Below are 23,837 nucleotides of genomic sequence, written 5' to 3'. Positions count from 1 at the left end.
TCATGCTCACTGCAGCATCATTTGCAATAGCAAGATATGGAAACGACCTAAGTGTCCATCACGAGATGAATGGATATGTGATACACACACATACATGCATGGAAATACTATGCCATATGAAAGAAAAAATCCCTGCTCTTTGTGACAATATAGATAAACACAGAGGGCATTATAATCTCACTTATATGTGAAAAACTGTGTTCAGGGACTTCCCTGGTGATCCAGTGGTAAAGAATCCACCTGCTAATGCAGGGGGCATGGGTTTGATCTCTGATCAGGGAAGATTCCATATGTTGCAGAGCAGCTAAGCCCACGTACCACAACTACCACAGCTACTGAGCCTGAGCTCTGGAGCCCGTGAGCCACAACTACTGAAGCCTGCGTACCCTAGAGCCCATGCTCCACAACAAGAGAAGCCTCTACAGTGAGAAGCCTGCACACCACAACTAGAGAGTAGCCCCCACTTGCTGCAACTAGGAAAAGCCTGCACACAACAGTGAAGACCCAGCACTGACAAAAAGATGAATATACAAATTAAAAAAAACAAAACTGAACTCATAGAAAGTATTGTTTGCCAGGGATTGAAAGTAAGGCTGGGAAATGGGTAAATGTGGTCAAAGCCTAATCATGTTAGTTTTAAAATGAATAAATTCTTATCCAGTACAGCATGGTGACAATCGTTATTTGAATACTTGAAAGTTTCCAAGAGAGTAAATCCTAAAAGTTCTCAACACACACACACACACACACACACACACACACACACACACAAACACACACAAGGTAACACTGAGATTACAGATATAACTAACCTTATTATGGTAAATACATCTATATATATGTGTGTGCGTGTGTGTATATATATATCTCTCACACTGTACATCTTAAACTTATATAATGTTATATTTCAAAGAAAAAACCATAATTCAAAAACATACATGCACTTCAATGTTCACTGCAGTACTGTTTACAATAGCTAAGACATGGAAGCAACTTAAATGTCCATTGACAGAGCAATGGATAAAGAAGAAGTTGTGTGTGCCTGCTTAGTCGCCTAGTTGTGTCCAACTCTTTCCATTCCTTCAGACTATATCCCACCAGGCTCCTCTGTCCTTAGGATTTCCCAGGCAAGAATAACAGAATGAGTTGCCACTTCCTTCTCATCCAGGGATTGAACCTGCCTCTCCTGTGTCTCCTGCATTGCAGGCAGATTCTTTACCCACTGAGCCTTCAGGGAAGCCCTGTGGTACATATATACAATGAAATATTATTCATCCATTAAAAAGAATGAAATAATGCCGTTTGCAGCAACATGGATGGATTTCGAGATTGTCATACTGAGTGAAATAAGACAGAAAGGGAGAAATACTGTATGACATCCTTTATACACAGAATAGAAAAAAAATGATACAAATGAACTTATTTACAAAACATAGAAAGATTCACAGACTCATAGTTCAGGGGGAGGAGGGGAAGAGTTAGTGAGAGAGTTTGAGATTGACATCTACACACTGCGGTATTTAAAATAAATAGCCAACAAGACCCTGTATAGCACAGGGAACACTGCTCAGTGTAATGTGGCAGCCTGGATGGGAGGGAGTGTGGGGGAGAATGGATACATTTATATGTATGGCCCAGTTGTTCTGCTGTACATCTGAAACCATGACAGCATTGCTAATTGGTTGTACTCCAACATGAAATAAAAAGTGTTTGTTTTTTTTTTTAATGACACTCCCTCAGCTAGCTCAGGTATCCCCACTATAATCAATCATTGCACCCTCTACTTTCCCTTTAGAAGCAATATCATATTTTGTGTTTATTTATACATACATGGATACAATTGTGTGATGCCTTGACTATCTTACTTAACTAAGCTTATCAAGGGAGAGGACTTAACATGTTGATTTTTATGTCCTCAATTCCTAGCACATTGTCTGGCACTTAGTAGACATTGAGTAAAGGGCTTTTTTTTTTTCCCCCCTAATGAAATGACTACATGTTTCTTATATTCTGAAGTATATCAAATGATTATATATATATGTTTCTTATCTATTATAGAAAAGAGGCAGGGTTAGGAACAGTGTGAATATGAACTAGAACTTTCTTTTCATGGACCTTCTTGGCACACCCAGTGGTATTATTTTCTTCCATTTCCATTCTGGCCACCTGGCCAGCAGAGCTCTGAAAAAGGCAGCTGGGGCAGAATGGGGCGATCTACCAACCCCTGGGCCCAACCCTTGGCCTTTCTGCTGCTGCTCTTTGAACCTGACTTTAAGCACTCAGGGTAAATGAATTATTCTCTTCCTGTTTAAGCACTTCTGAGAAAGAACAGCTGCAAAGCCGGATGAGTCCTGGAAGATCAAACAAGTCTGGATATTCTTGCTGGCTTGTCAGGCCCCATTGCAGAGCTTGCTAAATGCCAGCTAGCATTTGGTTATGTTCAGCACAGCCCCCAAGGAAGTATTATCTCTGATTGTCATTTTGAAAGCAACTTATTTTAAACAAAACTCTTCCTTGCCTTTCATTGTGAAAAAATCCAGTCTGTCTTTGGCTACTCTACCCTTCGCTGTTCTGGTCAAATGCCACTGCCTGTTCCAAAGAATGACTCTTCAATACTATTACTGATAGACGAGTCAGAACAGAAACTGTCCTTTTCTTCTTTCTGCCCTCTGGAGCCATAAATCATCTCCTCATCCCAGGTGATTGCCACAGACAGTCCACTTAAAGCCATATTTCATGATTTAAAAGGTATAATATTTCTTCAACAGACCATTTCTAACCATTCTCCCTGCATTCCAGGGACAACTCGACATTTTTTCTTATTTTCAAAGCACCTAAGGGTGCACCAGGTAAGTTGTGAATATTTCCCCCAGCCTCTTCTTTCCAGGAAGAGCAAAGAAAATTACCACACTGGACTTGAACAAGAACTGTTGACTGAGGTACAGTCTGCAAGCTAGACAATCTGTGGTTTTAGGAAGAAACCCTGGTTGCTTTCATTTGTTTCACCCTTCAATTTTCACAATATCTGCTAGGTGAAATTTGATTTTAGATTGAAAAAGAGGCTTAAATGGATTTGTCCTTGAATCTCAGCTGGTAAAAAAGTCTTACAATGTCCACTGACTTTAAGAAAACATAATTTATATAATTTAGTATGGAGGGGATTTTACTTTTGCTTTTCTAATAAATTACACATGCAGCCTAATGGATGGTAGGGAGGCTTTTACATGAGGAGTATCCTCAACAGGCATGCACAACAAAATATATTTTGCTGCTTACCTAATCTGATTTTATGTTAAAACCTTTAATTTAATTTTCCCATTAATATCAAAAGCTTGACTGTGCACAAAATGATACAACATTAAGAGTGACTCTTACAGTATTTAAATTCCATGTTCACTCCACTTTCACTCATTCATATCAAGAAAACAAATTTCAAATTAAGTAAAAGACAGTATTTAGGCATAGATGAGACATAAGACTAAAACCAAAGCAATGTCACTTGCTACAAAGAGTCCCACACTCTGTAAGCACCCTGCAGTTTCTCCTCACTGTTTTTGGAAATGAGGGAATTGAATGTTGCAAAGGAAATTGTCATCATACGCACCCAAGAAGGTGTCTTCCAATTTGTTTCATTTATGCCAGGTTCCCCTTTTGTACCGTCTTAAATCTCATTCACTGAACTAAAAAACTTTGTTAGTGTGAAGGTCATTAATTTTAATTAAATGGAAATCATTTTTCTTACACTTGCAAGAAAATGAGGATTAGTCTCAATAACTTTCATTAAATAAATAGAGCAAATTAAAATTTATAATGTATCTCTAGATGGATCTAAAACAGTCTCATCAAAAGCCTATTAGTTGACAAGGAGGGAAGTATCTCAGTGGATTATGGTTAAAAAAAAAAAAAGTACACTCAGAGTCTTGTTTATTTCTCTTTAGTACCCCTTGCCTGCTCCTCATTCTATACTACTCTTGAATATATACATAGGAAAGCTATTAGACAAATAGCACTTCATTAATTACTGAAAATCTTCAATTCATCTCCCTTTTGCAAAGAATTAGCATTACATCACAAAGAAAAGCATAACAAATGTTATTTTATCATGAACATTAAATTCAGTTCAATTCACTTGCTCACGTGTCCGACTCTTTGCGACCCCATGAATCGCAGAACGCCAGGGCTCCCTGTCCATCACCAACTCCCGAAGTTCACTCAGACTCACATCCATCAGGTTGGTGATGCCATCCAGCCATCTCATCCTCTGTTGTCCCCTTCTCCTCCTGCCCCCAATCCCTCCCAGCATCAGAGTCTTTCCCAGTGAGTCAACTCCTCGCATGAGGTGGCCAAAGTACTGGAGCTTCAGCTTCAGCATCATTCCTTCCAAAGAAATCCCAGGGTTGATCTCCTTCAGAATGGACTGGTTGGACCTCCTTGCAGTCCAAGGGACTCTCAAGAGTCTTCTCCAACACCACAGTTTAAAAGCAAATTACTCATTTATAATTCAATATTTCTAAAACACTTGTTATTTATAGGGCAATCCTGAGTGCTCATTGGAAGGACTGATGTTGAAGCTGAAACGCCAATATTTTGGCCACCTGATGCAAAGAGCTGACTCATTTGAAAAGACTCTGATGTGGGAAAGATTGAAGGCAGGAAGAGAAGAGGATGACAGGATGAGACAGTTGGATGGCATCACCAACTCAATGGACATGAGTTTGGGTAAACTCCAGGAGTTGGTGATGGACAGGAAGGCCTGGCACGCTGCGGTCCACGGGTCGCAAAGAGTCAGACATGAGTGACTGAACTGAACTGAGAGAAGATTTCAGAGTAAATTATCTAAGACTTCTGTTTGGGGGTCTATTTTTTCTAAAAGTGAAAAAAAGTCAAGATTTGAAAAGGTTAAATTATTTACACAGATTATAAAGGAAAAGTCTGTCTCCAGGTCTATACATATGAAAATACAGTTTTCTTTATTCAACTTTTTGTATGACTTGTTTGAAATGACTACTGTGGAAAATTAATAGAGGGCAAAAATGTTACTGAGAATATAAATGTCAGAACCAGGTAGGATGCATTTGGTTTGGGAACTCTTCCTTCCCTTCTCCCTCTCTCTCTATTTTCTCCCTCCTTCCCTCCATTCTTCCTTCCTATTTTATTCAACATGGGGAACCAATTTTCATGAGAGGGCCCAGAGATGATGCTGGTTCAGGCTTCTCTCACAGGGCTTTAAATGTGGACTGCCTTTCAGCTATCTGCTGAAAAGGTACATGAGAAGATGCACAGCACTGTTAATTATTGGGGCTTCCCTGGTGGCTCAGCTGGTAAAGCATCTACCTACAATGCAGGAGACATAGGTTCGATCCCTGGGTCAGGAGGATCCCCTGAAGAAGGAAATGGCAACCCACTCCAGTACTCTCGCCTGGAAAATTCCATGGATGGAGGAGCCTGGGAGGCTACAGTCCATGCGGCTGCACAGAGTCGAACACGACTGAGCAACTTCACTGGTTAATTATTAGACAAATGCAAATCAAAAACAACAATGAGATATCACTACACACCAGTCAGAATGGCCATCATCAAGAAGTCTTACAAATAACAAATGCTGGAGAAGACATGGAAAAAAGGGAACCCTCCTACTGTTGGTGGGAATGTAAATTGATACAAACACTATGGAAAACAGTATGGAGGTTTCTTAAAAAACTAGAAATAGAACTACCACAAGCTCTAGTAATCCCACTTCTGGGCATGTATCTAGAGAAAACCATAATTCAAAAAGACACATTCATCCCATTGTCTACTGCAGCACTATTTACAAGAGTCAAGACATGGAACTAACCAAAATATCCATGAACGAATAAATGGATAAAGAAGATGTGGTATATTTATACAATGGACTGTTACTCAACCATTGAAAAGAATGAAATAATGCCATCTGCAACAACATGGTTGTACCTAAAGATTATCACACCAAGGGAAGTAAGTCAGAAAGAAAATGACATATACATGATATCACTTACATGTAGCATCTAAAATACAAAACAAATGAACGAGTATATGAAACAGAAACAGACACATAGACATAGACAACAGACTTCTGGTTGCTAAGGGGGAGGGAGAATGGGGGAGACAAGTACTGGGAGTTTGGGATTAGTGGCTAAGATCAAGCGGTGGCTCAGACGGAAAGCGTCTATCTACAATGTGGGAAACCTGGGTTCGATCCCTGGGTCAGGAAGTTCCCTGGAGAGGGAAACGGCAACCCACTCCAGTACTCTTGCCTAGAAAATCCCATTGACGGAGGAGCCTGGTGTCCATGGGGTCACAAAGATTTGGACACGACTGAGCAACTTCACTTCACTATATAAACTATTATATTCAGAAAACTCATCACTTCATGGGAAATAGATGGGGAAACAGTATCAGACTTTATTTTGGGGGGCTCCAAAATCACTGCAGATGGCTATTGCAGCCATGAAATTAAAAGACACTTACACCTTGGAAGAAAAGTTATGACCAACCTAGATAGCATATTGAAAAGCAGAGACATTACTTTGCCAACAAAAGTCTGTCTAGTCAAGGCTATGGTTTTTCCAGTGGTCATGTATGGATGTGAGAATTGGTCTGTGAAGAAAGCTGAGTGCCAAAGAACTGATGCTTTCGAACTGTGGTGTTGGAGAAGACTCTTGAGATCCCTTGGACTGCAAGGAGATCCAACCAGTCCATTCTAAAGGAGATCAGCCCTGGGTGTGCTTTGGAAGGAATGATGCTATAGCTGAAACTCCAGTACTTTGGCCACCTCATGAGAAGAGTTGACTCACTGGGAAAGACTCTGATGCTGGGAGGGATTGGGGGCAGGAGGAGAAGGCGACGACAGAGGATGAGATGGCTGGATGGCATCACGGACTTGATGGACGTGAGTTTGAGTGAACTCTGGGAGTTGATGATGGACAGGAAGGCCTGCCGTGCTGCGATTCATGGGGTCGCAGAGTCAGACACAACTGAGTGACTGATCTGATAGGACCTGCTGCTTATTTACATAAATATTTTTTTCTACAGAAAAAATAGATATATAGAGAGATATAGACAGATAAATAAATAAACAACAAGGTCTTACTGTATAGCATAGGGAACCATATTCAGTATCCTGTGACAAATCATAATGGAAACTTAAATGAAAAGGAAAAAAAATATGCATAATTGAGTCACTCTGCTATACAGTAGAAATTAACATATTTTAAATTAACTATACTTCAATAAATTTTTTAAAAAAGAAAGCAGGGACTATTTCATATAAACTGTCCAATTTCAAATCTCCACTATTTCTTATCAGGCACATAAAATTAGACAAGTTAGATAATCTCTGAGTTTGGGGTTGTAAGAATTTAAAACTGGGAGAATAATGTCACTTTTATTGAGTTATCCTAGTGATAACTACATGTTAGTTCACACAAAGCATCTTACCTCTGTGCTGAGCTGCTGCTACTGCTGCTAAGTCACTTCAGTCTTGTCCAACTCTGTGTGACCCCATAGACGGCAGCCCACCAGGCTCCCCCGTCCCTGGGATTCTCCAGGCAAGAACACTGGAGTGGGTTGCCATTTCCTTTTCCAATGCATGAAAGTGAAAAGTGAAAGTGAAGTTGCTCAGTCGTGTCTGACTCTTAGCGACCCTATGGACTGCAGCCTACCAGGCTCCTCCGTCCATGGGATTTTCCAGGCAAAAGTACTGGAGTGGGGTGCCATTGCCTTCTCCGTCTGTGCTGAGCACATACTCAGTACATGTATATCTTTATTAATTTCAGAAAGGTGTCAGGCTGGGGCTGGCTTTTCCACTTAGGAGCAGCCAGACATTAGAAACATTACCTAATCATTCTTTTTCTCTTTAATTTAAAAATAGAATTTGAAAAGAGAATCCATATAATAGAGTTTTTGTGATTAATAAAATGACATCATACTGAAACATGGCTAGGTTTCAATATCTATGAGTATGGCTTTTCACATTTCACTTTAAATAAAGTTCAGTTTGTAAGTTTAGTTACACAAATTATATTTCTAATTAAAGAGCCACATTAACATTTACAAATTCAGTGGCTTTAATCTCTTTTATGAAACAGGGAGGAAATCTGCAAGCAAAACAAAAAAACTAGATTATTAAATGAATCCAACACACTAACATATTAAATGATGAATCATCAACTCAATGGACATGAGTTTGAGCAAACTCTGGGAGATAGTGGAGGACAGGGAAGCCTGCCGTTCTGCAGTCCATGGGGTTGCAAAGAGTCAAAAACAACTCAGCAACTGAATAACAACAACAAGAAGGGGAAGCATTTTAAAATTTAATACTCAGACATAACCAATTTATCAATTAAGGTCTACTTGAGATCTTGACTTTTTTACCATGACTTTTGAAGCTACTAAGCCTGAAGATTTTGGTTTTTAGGTACATTTTGAATTCATAAACAGGAGTTAAATGTGACTGAGCTTCAGTGGATGAAAGAGAGGATTATTACCACCCAGTATCTTCTATAAGAGTGTGCTTTGGAACTTTGGGAGCTTTGTAAATATGAAAATTAAGAAATTATATCTTGGGGGGTGGTCCCACAATGGTGGAGGAATAGGTTGGGGAGACCACTTTTTCCCCCCAAAATTCATCAAAATATCATTTGAATGCTGAGCAACTTCCACAAAACAACTTCTGAACGCTGGCGGCGGACACCAGGCACCCAGGAAGGCGGCCCATCCTGTTCAAAAGGAGGTAGGACAAAATACAAAAGACAAAAAGAGACAAAGATTTAGGGACAGAGACCGATTCCGGGGAGAGAGTCATGAAAGAGAAGTTTCCAAACAGTAGGAAACCCTCTCACAGGTGGGTCTGTGGGGAGTTTTGGAATTTCAGAGGGCAACATAACCAGGAAAAAAGAGAAAAACAAAAACCCCACAGAATATGTGCCTAAACACAAGTGCGAGTGGAGAAGTAGCCCAGACGCTTGCCTTCGCCACCAGTGAGCAGGGGCTGGACAGGGAGACACAGGCTGCATAATTGGTGCTTAGGGTAAGGACCAGGCCTGAATGCCCCGAGGACAATCTGAGGGAGCTAATGAGATAGCAACCCAAACTGTGCAATCACCAGAGAGAAAAAAAGGGAGAACTTTAGCACAAAAGACTCTAACACCCAGCCTGGCCTGCTCACAGAACAAAGGACTGAGTGAGTACCAAAGGAGAGCTAGCCCGCTGTGTACAGGCTCCTACTCCCACCCTGCCAGAGGCAGAGGGGCAGGCATGCGATAGCCAGAGCCAAAAGTCAGGGGGCTGCTCCAGTCTCAGCCCCAGAGACCAGCACCCTCCACCAAATGGTGAGCAGGCTCCCACATCTTCCTGGGATCCTGGAGGGTTGGCATCTGCCAGGAGGGTCGCAGCCTGAAATCAGTTCCCCAGAGGAGACACACGTCACACCTGAGACGGTGCTCTTGTGGTGCACCCGGGAGAGTGGGTGGCTGGGACCAGGGAGGTGATTAAGATGCACTGCCAACCTGGGACAGTGTGCTCTCCAAACACCTGGTCACCTGAGCTGCTAGGACCTGGGAAGGGTACAAAACACATGCCCAGCCAAGTCTGTGCCCTTGCGGAACACCCGAGAATCTGAGCAGCTTAGACCTGGGAAGTGCATGAAACACAGGGTCCACTTTGGACAGTGCCCCTGCAGAGCACCTTGGAGCCTGAGCAGTATAGACTGAGGAAGTACATGCTGCCTTGAGCTGGGGCAAACCTAGTATGTTCCATACACTGTGAGCACTCCCCACACATGCCAGCAGTATTTGTTTGCAGTGTCCCTCCCTCGCCACAACACAACCGAACAAGTGAGCCTAAATAAGGGATCACCTTTGCCCCCTTGGGTAAGGCTGGAAATTAGACACTGAAGAGACTTGCAAACAGAGAAGCCAAAATAAACAAAGAAGAGGGAGCTGCTCTGGAAATGACAGGTGCAACAGATTAAAACCCTGCAGTAGACACTGACTAAGCATTGGAGGGGGCCTATATATTGCGAGAACAAGTACAAGCTGGAACAAGGAACTATGAAACTGAACTTACCCCAAACCGCCCACAACAGCAACCGAGAAATTCCTAGATATATTTTTACTATTATCACTTTTTAAAAAAAATTAAGTTATTACTCCTTTAATTTCATTTTTATAACCTACCATTTCCTTTCAAAAAAGACCCTGTTTTTAAAGCAAATTTCACATATATATATTTTTTATATTTTGTGGTTGATTTTGTTTTGTATTTTTAATATTGTTTTTTTGAGACTCTAACCTCTACTCTAGATTTATAACCTTTGTTTTTTTGGTATTTGTTATCAATTTTTACCTTTAAGAATCCAATCTTAAGTATCCATTTTCACTTCAGTTCAGTTCAGTCGCTCAGTTGTGTCCAACTCTTTGCGACTCCATGAATCGCAGCACGCCAGGCCTCCCTATCCATTACCATCTCCCCAGAGTTCACTCAAACTCACGTCCATTGAGTCGGTGATGCCATCCAGCCATCTCATCCTCTGTCACCCCTTCTCCTCCTGCCCCAATCCCTCCCAGCATCAGAGTCTTTTCCAGTGAGTCAACTCTTCGCATGAGGTGGCCAACGTACTGGAGTTTCAGCTTCAGCATCATTCTTTCCAAAGCACACCCAGGGCTGATCTCCTTTAGAATGGACTGGTTGGATCTCCTTGCAGTCCAAGGAAGAGTCTTCTCCAACACCACAGTTCAAAAGCATCAATTCTTTAGCACTCAGTCTTCACAGCCCAAATCTTGCATCCATATATGACTACTGGAAAAACCATAGTCTTGACTAGATGGACCTTTATTGGCAAAGTAATGTCTCTGCTTTTCAATATGCTATCTAGGTTGGTCATAACTTTTCTACTAAGGAATAAGCGTCTTTTAATTTCATGGCTGCAGTCACCATTTGCAGTGATTTGGGAGCCAAAACAGATAAAATCTGACACTGTTTCCTCTGTTTCCCCATCTATTCCCATGAAGTGATGGGACCAGATGCCATGATCTTCATTTTCTGAATGTTGAGCTTTAAGCCAACTTTTTCACACTCCTCTTTCACTTTCATCAAGAGGCTTTTGAGTTCCTCTTCACTTTCTGCCCTAAGGGTGGTGTCATCTGCATATCTGAGGTTATTGATATTTCTCCCGGCAATCTTGATTCCAGCTTGTGCTTCTTCCAGCCCAGTGTTTCGCACGATGTACTCTGCATATAAGTTAAATAAGCAGGGTGACAATATACAGCCTTGATGTACTCCTTTTCCTATTTGGAACCAGTCTGTTGTTTCATCCATTTTTACTTAGGGTGTGATTACTTGCTTGATTGCTCTTTCCCCTTTTGACTCCCCCTCTTCTCCTCCTGGTTACCTCTATCTTGCTACTCCCTCTTCTCTTCTCCATGTAACCCTGTGGACCTCTCTGAGTATCCCTCGCTATGGAGAATTGTTTCATCATTAACCTACATGTTTTATCATCTGAGCTGTATGGATGGAGAAGTCTTGAGGCTACTGTAAGAATAAGACTGAAAGCCAGAGGCAAGAGGCTTAACTCCAAAACTTGAGAACATCAGAGAACTCCTGATTCCAGGGAACATTAATAGACAAGAACTCACCCAAAAGCCTCTATACCTACACTGAAACCAAGCTCCATGCCAAGAGCCTACAAGTTCCAGAGCAAGACATACCACACTAATTCTCCAGCAAAGCAAGAACATAGTCTTGAGCATTAAAAGACAGGCTGTCCAAAGCTACGCCAAACCCATAAACACCCCAAAACTCATTACTGCACACTTCATTGCACTCAAAAGAGAAGAGATCCAGCTCTACCCACCAGAAAACAGATGCAAGTTCCCCTAACCAGGAAAGCTTGACAAGCCATTAGTCCAACCCCACCCACAGGGAGCAGGCTACACAATAAAGAGGAACCACAAACTTCCAGCTCACAGGAAGGGCACCCCAAACACAGCAATCTAAACAAAATGAAAAGGCAGAGAAATATTCAGCAGGTAAAAGAACATGATAAGTGCCCACCAAACCAAACCAAAGAGGAGGAGATAGGGAGTCTACCTGAAAAAGTATTTAGAATAATGATAGTACAGATGATCCAAAATCTTGAAAACAAAATAGAGTTACAGATAAATAGACTAGAGACAAGGATTGAGAAGATGCAAGAAATGTTTAACAAGGACCTAGAAAAAAACAAATCCAATCAATAACACATAATGCAATAAATGAGATCAAAAGCACTCCGGAGGGAATCAACAGTGGAATAAGTGCAGCTGAAGATAGGATAAGTGAGGTGGAAGACAGAGTGATGGAAATAAATGAAGCAGAGAGGAAAAAAGAAGAAAATAATTTAAATAAATGAGGACAACCTCAGAGACCTCTGGGGCAATGTTAAACGGCACAACATTCAAATCATAGGAGTCCCAGAAGAAGACAAAACAGAAGGTCATGAGAAAATATTTGAGGAGATAATAGTTGTAAACTTCCCTAAAATGGGGAAGGAAATAGCCAGAGTCCCAAGAAACCCAGAGAGTCCCAAACAGGATAAACCCAAAGCAAAACCACCCAAGACACATATTAATCAAACTAATGAAGATCAAACACAAAGAGCAAATATTAAAAGCAACAAGGGAAAAACAACACATAACACACAAGGGGATCCCCATAAGGATAACAGCTGATCTTTCAATAGAAACTCTTCAGACCAGAAGGGAATGGCAGGACATACTTAAAGTCATGAAAGAGAAAAACCTACAGCCCAGATTACTATACCCAGAAAGTATCTCATTCAAATATGGAGGAGAAATCAAAAGCTTCAGAGACAAGCAAAAGTTGAGAGAATTCAGCACCACCAAACCAGCTCTTCAACAAATGTGAAAGGATATTTTCTAGACAGGAAACACAGAAAAGGTTTATGAACTTGAACCCAAAACAACAACATAAATGGCAACAGGATCATACTTATCAATAATTACCTTAAGTGTAAAATGGGTCAAATGTCCCAACCAAAAGACAAAGACTGGCTGTATGGATACAAAAACAAGCCCCCTATATATGCTGTCTACAACAGACCCACCTCAAACCAAGGGGCACACACAGACTGAAAGTGAAGGGCTAGAAAAAGATATCTCATGCAAATGGAGACTGAAAGAAACTAGGAGTAGCAGTACTCATATCAGATAAAATAGATTTTGAAATAAAGACCATGAAAAGAGACAAAGAAGGACACTACATAATGATCAAAGGATCAATCAAGAAGATGATATGACAATTGTAAGTATATATGCAGCCAACTTAGGAGCACCTCAGTACGTAAGGCAAATGCTAACAAGTATGAAAGGGGAAATTAACAGTAACACAATAATAGTGGGAGACTTTAATACCCTACTCACACCTATGGATAGATCAACCAAACAGAAAATTAGCAAGGAAACACAAACATTAAATGATACAATGGACTAGTTAGACCTAATTGATATCTATAAGACATTTCACCCCAAAACAATGAATTTCACCTTTTTCTCAAGTGTACATGGAATTCTCTGGGAAGGATCACATCCTGGGCCATAAATCTAACCTTGGTAAATTCAAAATAATTGAAATCATTTCAAGCATCTCTTCTGATCACAATGCAGTATGATTATGTCAACTACAGGAAAAAAATATTAAAAATACAAACATATGAAGACTAAACAACATGTTTCTGAATAACCAACAAATCATGGAAGAAATAAAAAAGGAAATTAAAATATACATAGAAGTAAAAGAAAATGAAAACACAACAACCCCCAAACCTATGGGGTTCAGTAAAAGCAGTGCTAAGGGGAAGACTCAACAATACGAGTTTACCTCAAGAAACAATAGAAAAATCAAATAAATAACCTAACTTTATACCTAAAGCAACTAGAATAAGAAAAAATGAAGAACCCGAGGGTTAGTAGAAGGAAAGAAATAATAAAATTTAGAACAGAAATAAATGAAAAAGAAAAGAAATAAAAGAGATTATAGCAAAAATCAACAAAATTAAAAGTTGGTTCTTTGAGAAGAACCAACTTGAAAAAGACAAACCATTAGCCAGACTCATCAAGAAAAAAAGGGAGAAGAATCAAATCAACAGAATTTAAAAAGAAAATGGAGAAGTCCCAATAGGCATCACAGAAATACACAGGATCATAAGAGACTAATATCAGCAACTATATGACAATGGAATGGACAACTTGGAAGAAAAGGACAAATTCTTAGAAAAGTATAACTTTCCAAAACTGAACCAGGAAGAAATAGAAATAAAAATTCTTAACAGACCCATCACAAGCAAGGAAAAGGCAACACTCTTGCACTGTTGATGGGAATGTAAATTGATGCAGCCACAATGGAAGACAGTATGGAGATTCCTTAAAAAACGAGGAACAAAACCACCGTATGACCCGTCCAAGGAGCAGTGGCTGCATGGGCGCAGGAGGGTCTAGAGGAACCATCCCACGTTGAAGATCAGGAAGGACGGCGGTGAGGAGATACCCCTCATACAAGGTAAGGAGCAGCGGCTGAGCTTTGTTGGAGCAGCCATGAAAAGATACCCCACGCCCAAGGTAAGAGAAACCCAAGTAAGATGGTAGGTGTTGCAAGAGGGCATCAGAGGACAGACACACTGAAACCATACGCACAGAAAACTAGTCAATCTAATCACACTAGGACCATAGCCTTGTCTAACTCAATGAAACTAAGCCATGCCCACAGGGCCACCCAACACAGGCAGGTCATGGTGGAGAGGTCTGACAGAATGTGGTCCACTGGAGAGGGGAATGGCAAACCACTTCAGTATTCTTGCCTTGAGAACCCCATGAACAGTATGAAAAGGCAAAATGATAGGATACTGAAAGAGGAACTCCCCAGGTCAGTAGGTGCCCAGAATGCTACTGGAGATCAGTTGAGAAATAACTCTAGAAAGAATGAAGAGATGAAGCCAAAGCAAAAACAATACCCAGCTGTGGATGTGACTGGTGATAGAAGAAAGGTCTGATGCTGTAAAGAGCAATATTGCATAGGAACCTGGAATGTCAGGTCCGTGAATCAAGGCAAATTGGAAGTGGTCAAACAAGAGATGGTAAGTGTGAACATCAACATTCTAGGAATCAGCAAACTAAAGTGGACTGAAATGGGTGAATTTAACTCAGATGACCATTATATCTACTACTGCGGGCAGAAATCCCTCAGAAGAAATGGAGTAGCCATCATGGTCAACAAAAGAGTCCAAAATGCAGTACTTGGATGCAGTCTCAAAAATGACAGAATGATCTCTGTTCATCTCCAAGGCAAACCATTCAATATCATGGTAATCCAAGTCTATGCCCCAACGAGTAACTCTGAAGAAGCTGATTTGAACGGTTCTATGAAGACCTAAAGACCTTGTAGAACTAACACCCAAAAAAGATGTCCTTTTCATTATAGGGGACTAGAAAGCACAAGTAGGAAGCCAAGAAACACCTGGAGTAACAGGCAAATTTGGCCTTGGAATGCAGAAAGAAGCAGGGCAAAGACTAATAGAGTTTTGCCAAGATAATGTGCTGGTCTTAGAAAACACCATCTTCCAACAATACAAGAGAGGACTCTACACATGGACATCACCAGATAGTCAACACCAAAATCAGACTGATTATGTTCTTTGCAGCCAAAGATCGAGACGCTCTATACAGTCAACAAAAACAAGACCAGGAGCTGACTGTGGCTCAGATCATGAACTCCTTATTACCAATTTAGACTTAAATTGAAGAAAGTAGGGAAAACCACTAGACCATTCAAGTATGACATAAATCAAATCCCTTATGATTATACAGTGGAAGTGAGAAATAGATTTAAGGGCCTAGATCTGACAGATAGAGTGCCTGATGAACTATGGAATGAGGTTCGTGACATTGTACAGGAGACAGGGATCAAGACCATGCCCATGGAAAAGAAATGCAAAAAAGCAAAATGGCTGTCTGGTGAGGCCTTACAAATAGCTGTGAAAAGAAGAGAAGCAAAAAGCAAAGGAGGCAAGGAAAGATATAAGCATCTGAATACAGAGTTCCAAAGAATAGCAAGAAGAGATAAGAAAGTCTTCTTCAGCGATCAATGCAAAGAAATAGAGGAAAAGAACAGAATGGGAAAGACTAGAGATCTCTTCAAGAAAATTAGAGATATCAAGGGAACATTTCATGCAAAGATGGGCTTGATAAAGGACAGAAATGGTTTGGACCTAACAGAAGCAGAAGATATTAAGAAGAGGTGGCAAAAATACACAGAAGAACTATACAAAAAAGATCTTCATGACCCGGATCATCACAATGGTGTGATCACTCATCTAGAGCCAGACATCCTAGAATGTGAAGTAAAGTGGGCTTTAGAAAGCATCACTATGAACAAAGCTAGTGGAGATGATGGAATTCCAGTTGAGCTGTTTCAAATCCTGAAAGATGATGCTGTGAAAGTGCTGTACTCAATATGCCAGCAAATTGGGAAAACTCAGCAGTGGCCACAGGACTGGAAAAGGTCAGTTTTCATTCTAATCCCAAAGAAAGGCAATGCCAAAGAATGCTCAAACTACTGCACAATTGCACTCATCTCACATGCTAGTAAAGTAATGCTCAAAATTCTCCAAGCCAGCCTTCAGCAATACGTGAACTGTGAACTTCCTGTTGTTCAAGCTGGTTTTAGAAAAGGCAGAGGAACCAGAGATCAAATTGCCAACATCCTCTGGATCATGGAAAAAGCAAGAGAGTTCCAGGAAAACATCAATTTCTGCTTTATTGACTATGCCAAAGCCTTTGACTGTGTGGATCACAATAAACTGTGGAAAATTCTGAGAGAGATGGGAATACCAGACCACCTGATCTGCTCTTGAGAAAATTGTATGCCGGTCAGGAAGCAACAGTTGGAACTGGACATGGAACAACAGACTGGTTCCAAATAGGAAAATGAGTACGTCAAGGCTGTATATTGTCACCCTGCTTATTTAACTTCTATGCAGAGCACATCATGAGAAACTCTGGACTGGAAGAAACACAAGCTGGAATCAAGATTGTCAGGAGAAATATCAATTTCCTCAGATATGTAGATGACACCACCCTTATGGCAGAAAGTGAAGAGGACCTAAAAAGCCTCTTGATGAAAGTGAAAGAGGAGAGTGAAAAAGTTGGCTTAAAGCTCAACATTCAGAAAACAAAGATCATGGCATCCGGTCCTATCACTTCATGGCAAATAGATGGGGAAACAATGGAAACAGTGTCAGACTTTACTTTTGGGGACTCCAAAATCACTGCAGATGGTACCGCAGCCATGAAATTAAACACGCTTACCCCTTTGGAAAGAAAGTTATGACCAACCTAGATAGCATATTGAAAAGCAGAGACATTACTTTGCCGACTAAGGTCCATCTAGTCAAGGCTATGGTTTTTTCCAGTCATGTATGGATGTGAGAGTTGGACTGTGAAGAAAGCTGAGTGCCGAAGAATTGATTCTTTTGAACTGTGGTGTTAGAGAAGACTCTTGAGAGTCCCTTGGACTGCAAGGAGATCCAAACAGTCCATTCTGAAGGAGATCAGCCCTGGGATTTCTTTGGAAGGAATGATGCTAAAGCTTAAACTCCAGTACTTTGGTCACCTCATGCAAAGAGTTGACTCATTGGAAAAGACTGTGATGCTGGGAGGGATTGGGGGCAGGAGGAGAAGAGGACGACAGAGGATGAGATGGCTGGATGGCATCACTGATCGATGGACATGAGTTTGGGTGAATTTCGGGAGTTGGTATTAGACAGGGAGGGCAGGCGTGCTGCGATCCATGGGGCCGCAAAGAGTGGACACGACTGAGAAACTGAACTGAACTGATGACCCAGCAATCCCACTTCTAGACATATAACCTGAGGAAACCAAAATTGAAAAAGACACATGTACCCCATTATTCATTGCATCACTATTTACAATTTCTAGAACATGGAATAACATAGATGTCCATTAAGTGAAAAATGGATAAAGAAGTTGGAGTATATATAGTGGAGAAAGCAATGGCAACCCATTCCAGTACTCTTGCCTGGAAAATCCCATGGACAGAGGAGCCTGGTGGGCTGCAGTCCATGGGGTCGCTAAGAGTCAGACACGACTGAGTGACTTCACTTGCACTTTTCACTTTCATGCATTGCAGAAGGAAATGGCAACCCACTCCAATGTTCTTGCCTGGAGAATCCCAGGGATGGGGGAGCCTGGTGGGCTGCCATCTACTGGGTCGCACACAGCTGGACACAACTGAAGTGACTTAGCAGCAGCAGCAGCAGCAGCAGTATATATACACAAAGGAATATTACTCAGCTATAAAAAGGAATACCTTTGAGTCAGTTCTAATGAGGTAGATGAACCTAGAGCCTATTATACAGAGTGAAGTAAGTCAGAAAGAAAAAGATAGATATCATATTCTAATGCATATATTGGAGAAGGAAATGGCAACCCACTCCAGTATTCTTGCCTAGAGAATCCCAGGGACGGGGGAGCCTGGTGGGCTGCCGTCTATGGGGTCGCACAGAGTCGGACACGACTGAAGCGACTTAGCAGCAGCAACACATATATACGGAATCTAGAAAAATGATACTGAAGAATTTACTTACAGGGCAGCAGTGGAGAAACAGACATAGAGAATAGACTTGTGGACATGGGAGAGGCAAGGAGAGGGTGAGATGCATGGATGGAGAAACATGGAAACTTATATTACCATATGCAAAATAGATAGCCAATGGGAATTTGCTGTATGGCTCAGAAAAAAAACAGGGGCTCTGTATCAACCTAGAAGGGTGGGATGGGGAGGGAAGTGGGAGGGAAGTTCAAAAGGGAAGGGACATATGTATACCTATGGCTGATTCAGGTTGAGGTTTGACAGAAAAAAGCAACAAAATTCTGTAAAGCAATTATGCTTCAAAAAAAATTTTTTTTAAATAATTAATCTCAAAAATATACAGGCAGCTCAAGCAGCTCAATACCAGAAAAATAAATGACCCAATCCAAATATGGGCCAAAGAACTAAACAGACATTTCTCCAAAGAAGACATACAGATGGCTAACAAACACATGAAAAGATGCTCAATATCACTCATTATTAGAGAAATGCAAGTCAAAACCACAGTGAGGTTCCATCTCAAGCCAGTCAGGATGGCTGCTATCAAAAAGTCTACAAACACTAAATGCTGGAGAGGGTGTGGAGAAAAGGGAACCCTCTTACACTGTTGGTGGGAATGCAAACTAATACAGCCACTATTGAGAACTGTGGAGATTCCTTAAAAAACTGGAAATAGAACTGCCATTCTACCTGGCAATCCCACTGTTGGGCATACACACCAAGGAAACCAGAATTGAAAGAGATGTGTACCCCAATGTTCATTGCAGCACTGTTTACAATAGTTAGGACATGGAAGCAACCTAGATATCCATGGGCAGATGAATGGATAAGAAAGCTGTGGAACATATACACAATGGAATATTACTCAGCTCTTAAAAAGAACGCATATCAGTCAGTTCTAATGAGGTGGAAGAAACTGGAGCCTATTATACAGAGTAAGTAAGTCAGAAAGAAAAACACCAATACAGTATATTAACACATATATATATGGCATTTAGAAAGATGGTAACGATGACCTTATATGTGAGACAGCAAAAAAGACACAGAGATAAAGAACAGACTTTTGGACTCTGTGGAGAAGGTGAGGGTGGGATGATTTGAGAGAATAGCATTGAAACATATATATTACCATGTGAAATAGATCACCAGTCCATACTGGATGCATGAAACAGGGCACTCAAAGCCGGTACACTGGGACAACCCAGAGGGATGGGGTGGGGAGGAAGGTGGGAGGGGGTTTTGGATGGTGGACACATGTACACCCATGGCTGATTCACATCAATGTATGGCAAAAACTACCACAATATTGTAAAGTATTGCCTCCAATTAATATAAACAAATTAATAAAAATATAAAATATGATAAAAAAAGATATCTTACTGCAATTTTAAGTTTCAATTTTACCTCATTGCATATAGAGTTGAAATTTTTTATGTTTAAAAAACTTGCATTATTTATATAATGGACTGATTTGAGCATCTATTTCCCAAACTCTATAGTAAACATCTTAAGAAAAAGGGCTGTGTTTTATGCATCTAATTTTTGCTCAGTTCTTAGCATAATACTCAGGCATAAAATATGTTAAAATAATATATTAAATAGAGGAACAAATGAGTGACCCAGAAAAAAATGAGTGGCTGGGCTTTCTTCAGCTTCTTACTTTGTGAATGTTTATCACTGGATCTTACATGTGCAAACTCTAAGTTGACATCACTGGTTAAATTTGTTTGGAGTAGAAGCTAACAGGAATTGTTATGTGAGATTCAAAAACCTAGATATTTTATTTGTTTCTTTACTGCTGCAATCTGGGTCTAGAATTCTGGTACATGGGATGTACTCAGTAAATATGTGTTACATGAATGAATTTATGGCATGCAACTTGCCTTCTAGGGTTATAAAATCCATGAGCACAGCTTTCAATTATAAGGGATTTAAATCTAACCTGAGTCAAATAGGGTCCTCCTATTTGAACACATATATATGCACAAACACATGAGCACACACATACATTGTAATATCACCAAAAGCAGAATAGCTAATGTGGGCTTACATGCTATTGCTTATAACACAGTCCCAGCTTCCCTCTCTCTGTTGAGCAATGTCTTGCACAAAGTTGGTATTCAAACAGTATTTATCAAACAGCTGAAGGAATGAAAGCTAGGCATCAAAACTCATTACATCCAAAAGCACTAACCAAGGCCAAATAGGTGAGGGGACTTCTCTTAGGAACTGTATAAAGCAGTTCAAACTCTCAGAGAGAATTTTTAAATTAAAATTTTCACAAGGACAAAATTGAGACACAGCAGTATATACGTCATAGGTTTATTTTAAGACAAAATTGCAATTGGATCACTTCTGCTGCTTCATCTCTTGATGTTGATGGCAAGACCTTCACAGTTCCCAAAATTGAAATAACTGCTAAGAGACAAAGAAGGCTAAAATAAGGCCTCCTGTATAAACAAGCTTTTAGGAAGAGCTATTTTCTTATGTAGGACATTTTTCATCTCTATTTTAAATAATAAACTAAAGCCATTATGTATATGAGCATTCTGTTGTCCCCCAGATTAGGCCCTGGGTAAACAGGTCAATTAGTAGCAGGACATGGGCTTCCTGGTTTAGAAAGAACCTAGGGAAACCACTAATTTCTCCTCAGCATGATACCATATGCATATCCTACATAAAATAAATAAAACTGTGTCAAATAGATGGACAGTATATATGATCTAGGTTGGTGACTGGGATTAGTCCCTGCTCTTGCCCCAGGGCTCTGATCTCCCCTTATGTTCAACACTCATATCACAATATTGGCTTCTGCTCTGGTGTGAAGTCCCCTTTTTCATAAATATTGCCCCTAATTTTTTTCCATGTAGTCAATAAATAATAGTACACTATACCACATAATACAGTTTTCACAGTTAAGTTTATATCCAGGATGAACTTCTCACATGGTTTTCCAAACAGGTGTATTAACAGTTTAAATTATTTTTAATGAATAAAATAGAAATTAAGAGTTATTTTGACATTTTTCCCCTTTCTTCATCTCTTGTCTATATAACATCACAAATGAAAATAAAAGAAAATACAACCTAGTTCATTTAATCAATTTTGTGAAGAGAAACTGTCTAAGCTATTGCTTGGATCTGAAATAAAATTCAGTGATTTTGTTCCTTTTACCAATGTTTGTTTTGGAGTTTTAAAAATACAGCTTCTATGTAGGTGAGAAGCAACATAGTATGTTGCCTTGCGGGACAGATAGAAAATTACACTGTAAATAAATAACCTGAACCTCTTGAGTAGCTCACGTTTATGTCAGAAGTTTTCTTAATTACAGCATCTATTTCAGGAAGATGAAAAGGACCCTGTTGTCACTTTTGTTGCATATCACATCATATGACAATTTTGATTTCATCCATTTGCTAATGGAGCACTCCTAACTCACTGAATTAGAAAAACAGAATAGGTACCCTATGGATCAAAAATTTACCTGTGAACAGATACAATTAGTGTGGTGGTCTCATGGTTTGTAAAGAATTTTTGCTTTTAAAAAAATACATATCCTTCTGTTTAGACCCTGTGGTATGTATGTTGCTAGAAACTGTGCATCCTTTTCTAATTACGTTTTCCTGTTAACTTTAAGTGCACAAGAACAACAATAATAATGGTCACATTCCAAACACTATACATATGTGAACTCATAAATTTTATAGATAAGTAGAATTACTAGCTTTATGTCAAAGAAATGGATAAAAGATATGTTGAATAACTTATTGGTGAGAGTTGGTGAAGGAAGGCAGAGCCATCATTTAAATCTGGGCTGTCCATCTCTAGAGACACACATTTTAAATATGGTCAGGGGAGACCATATTGATAAGCTGGTTTTTAAACAATAACTTAAACGTAAAAAAGTGAGGCATGCAGGTATCTTAGGATATGGCATTCCAGGCAGAGAGGACAGTAAGTACAAGGGCCCTGAGGCAAGAGTGTGCTTCTGTGAGAGACAATGGGGTATGGGATGACTTTAAGTATCTGTGCCTGCTAACTGGAAGAGCTGCTATTATCTGACATGGGGAAGATTTGAGTGATACAGTTTGGTAGGACAAATCAGGAGTTCAGTTTTGAATAGGTAGAGTTTGAGAAACTTGCTATATTTTCAAGGGAAGATATCAAATAGACAGGTAACCAAGCCTAGCAGTTTAGGGAAGAAAATAAATTTCAGGGTCACCAGGTTTTTATGGAGACACTTTCAGCCAAAGACCACCAAACTAGGAAAGGAAGGTAGAAAAGGTAGAAAAACCCCCAAAGATGAGGAGTTACCATGAAAGAAATTGAGATGGAACGGCCAGTGAGGCAGGAAGAAAATCAGGTAACTGTGGAGTCCTAGATGTCAAGTGAAAAAAAAAAAAAAAGCCTTTCAATGAGATGGAGGTCATCACATTTATCAAATTGTGCAGGTAAATCAAATAGATGAGGACTGGGAATCAAACATATCAATGTGCTTGACATCAGTGACCTTGACAAGAGAATTTTCATTATATTGATCAAAGCAAAAATTTAATTAGAGTGGACTTAAGAGTGACTATGAATTTCCCCCCAATCATACACTAGGATTTGTCAAAGAATGAGTAATTTTTCTTATCTTTATTGGTTGCATTAAACAATGTGTGTTTCTAAGAAATAAATATTTTTAATAATGAATAACTTGTGAATACAACATATAATTCAGTAAAAAATAGTGGGGATAATAGTGAAAAATGTGTAAAGAAATAAAGGGTAAAAAGATTTAACAGAGAAGCACATCTTGAACGAATGAAATGGATACATGAATGTGATTGTGTCATACAGTCATGTTTGGAAATAGCAAATTCACTTCACTACAACTTGAGCGGTGAAAATGGGGGAGATTTATTGGCTAATGTAACTGAAAAGGTCAGACACAGCTGAGTCAAGATGCTCCATGGCATAGTCTGAACTCAGTCAAGTTGCATTAAAGCGTTGCTGTCTTTTCTGTTGACTTCACTTTCAGGCAAGCTCCCCATTCATGTTGGCCACAGGTAGCTTAGCAATTAAGTAGCGAGCTAGCCAAAGGAAAATTAAGGCTCTAACACAATAAAAATGAAGGAATGGATAAATAATGCATAAAAAATGTTAATTATGAG

Source organism: Budorcas taxicolor, chromosome 7 (assembly GCF_023091745.1).
Source record: "Budorcas taxicolor isolate Tak-1 chromosome 7, Takin1.1, whole genome shotgun sequence".
NCBI classification, from domain to species: domain Eukaryota; kingdom Metazoa; phylum Chordata; class Mammalia; order Artiodactyla; family Bovidae; genus Budorcas; species Budorcas taxicolor.
The sequence above is the reverse complement of the archived record's forward strand: the minus strand, read 5'-3'. Positions refer to the sequence as shown.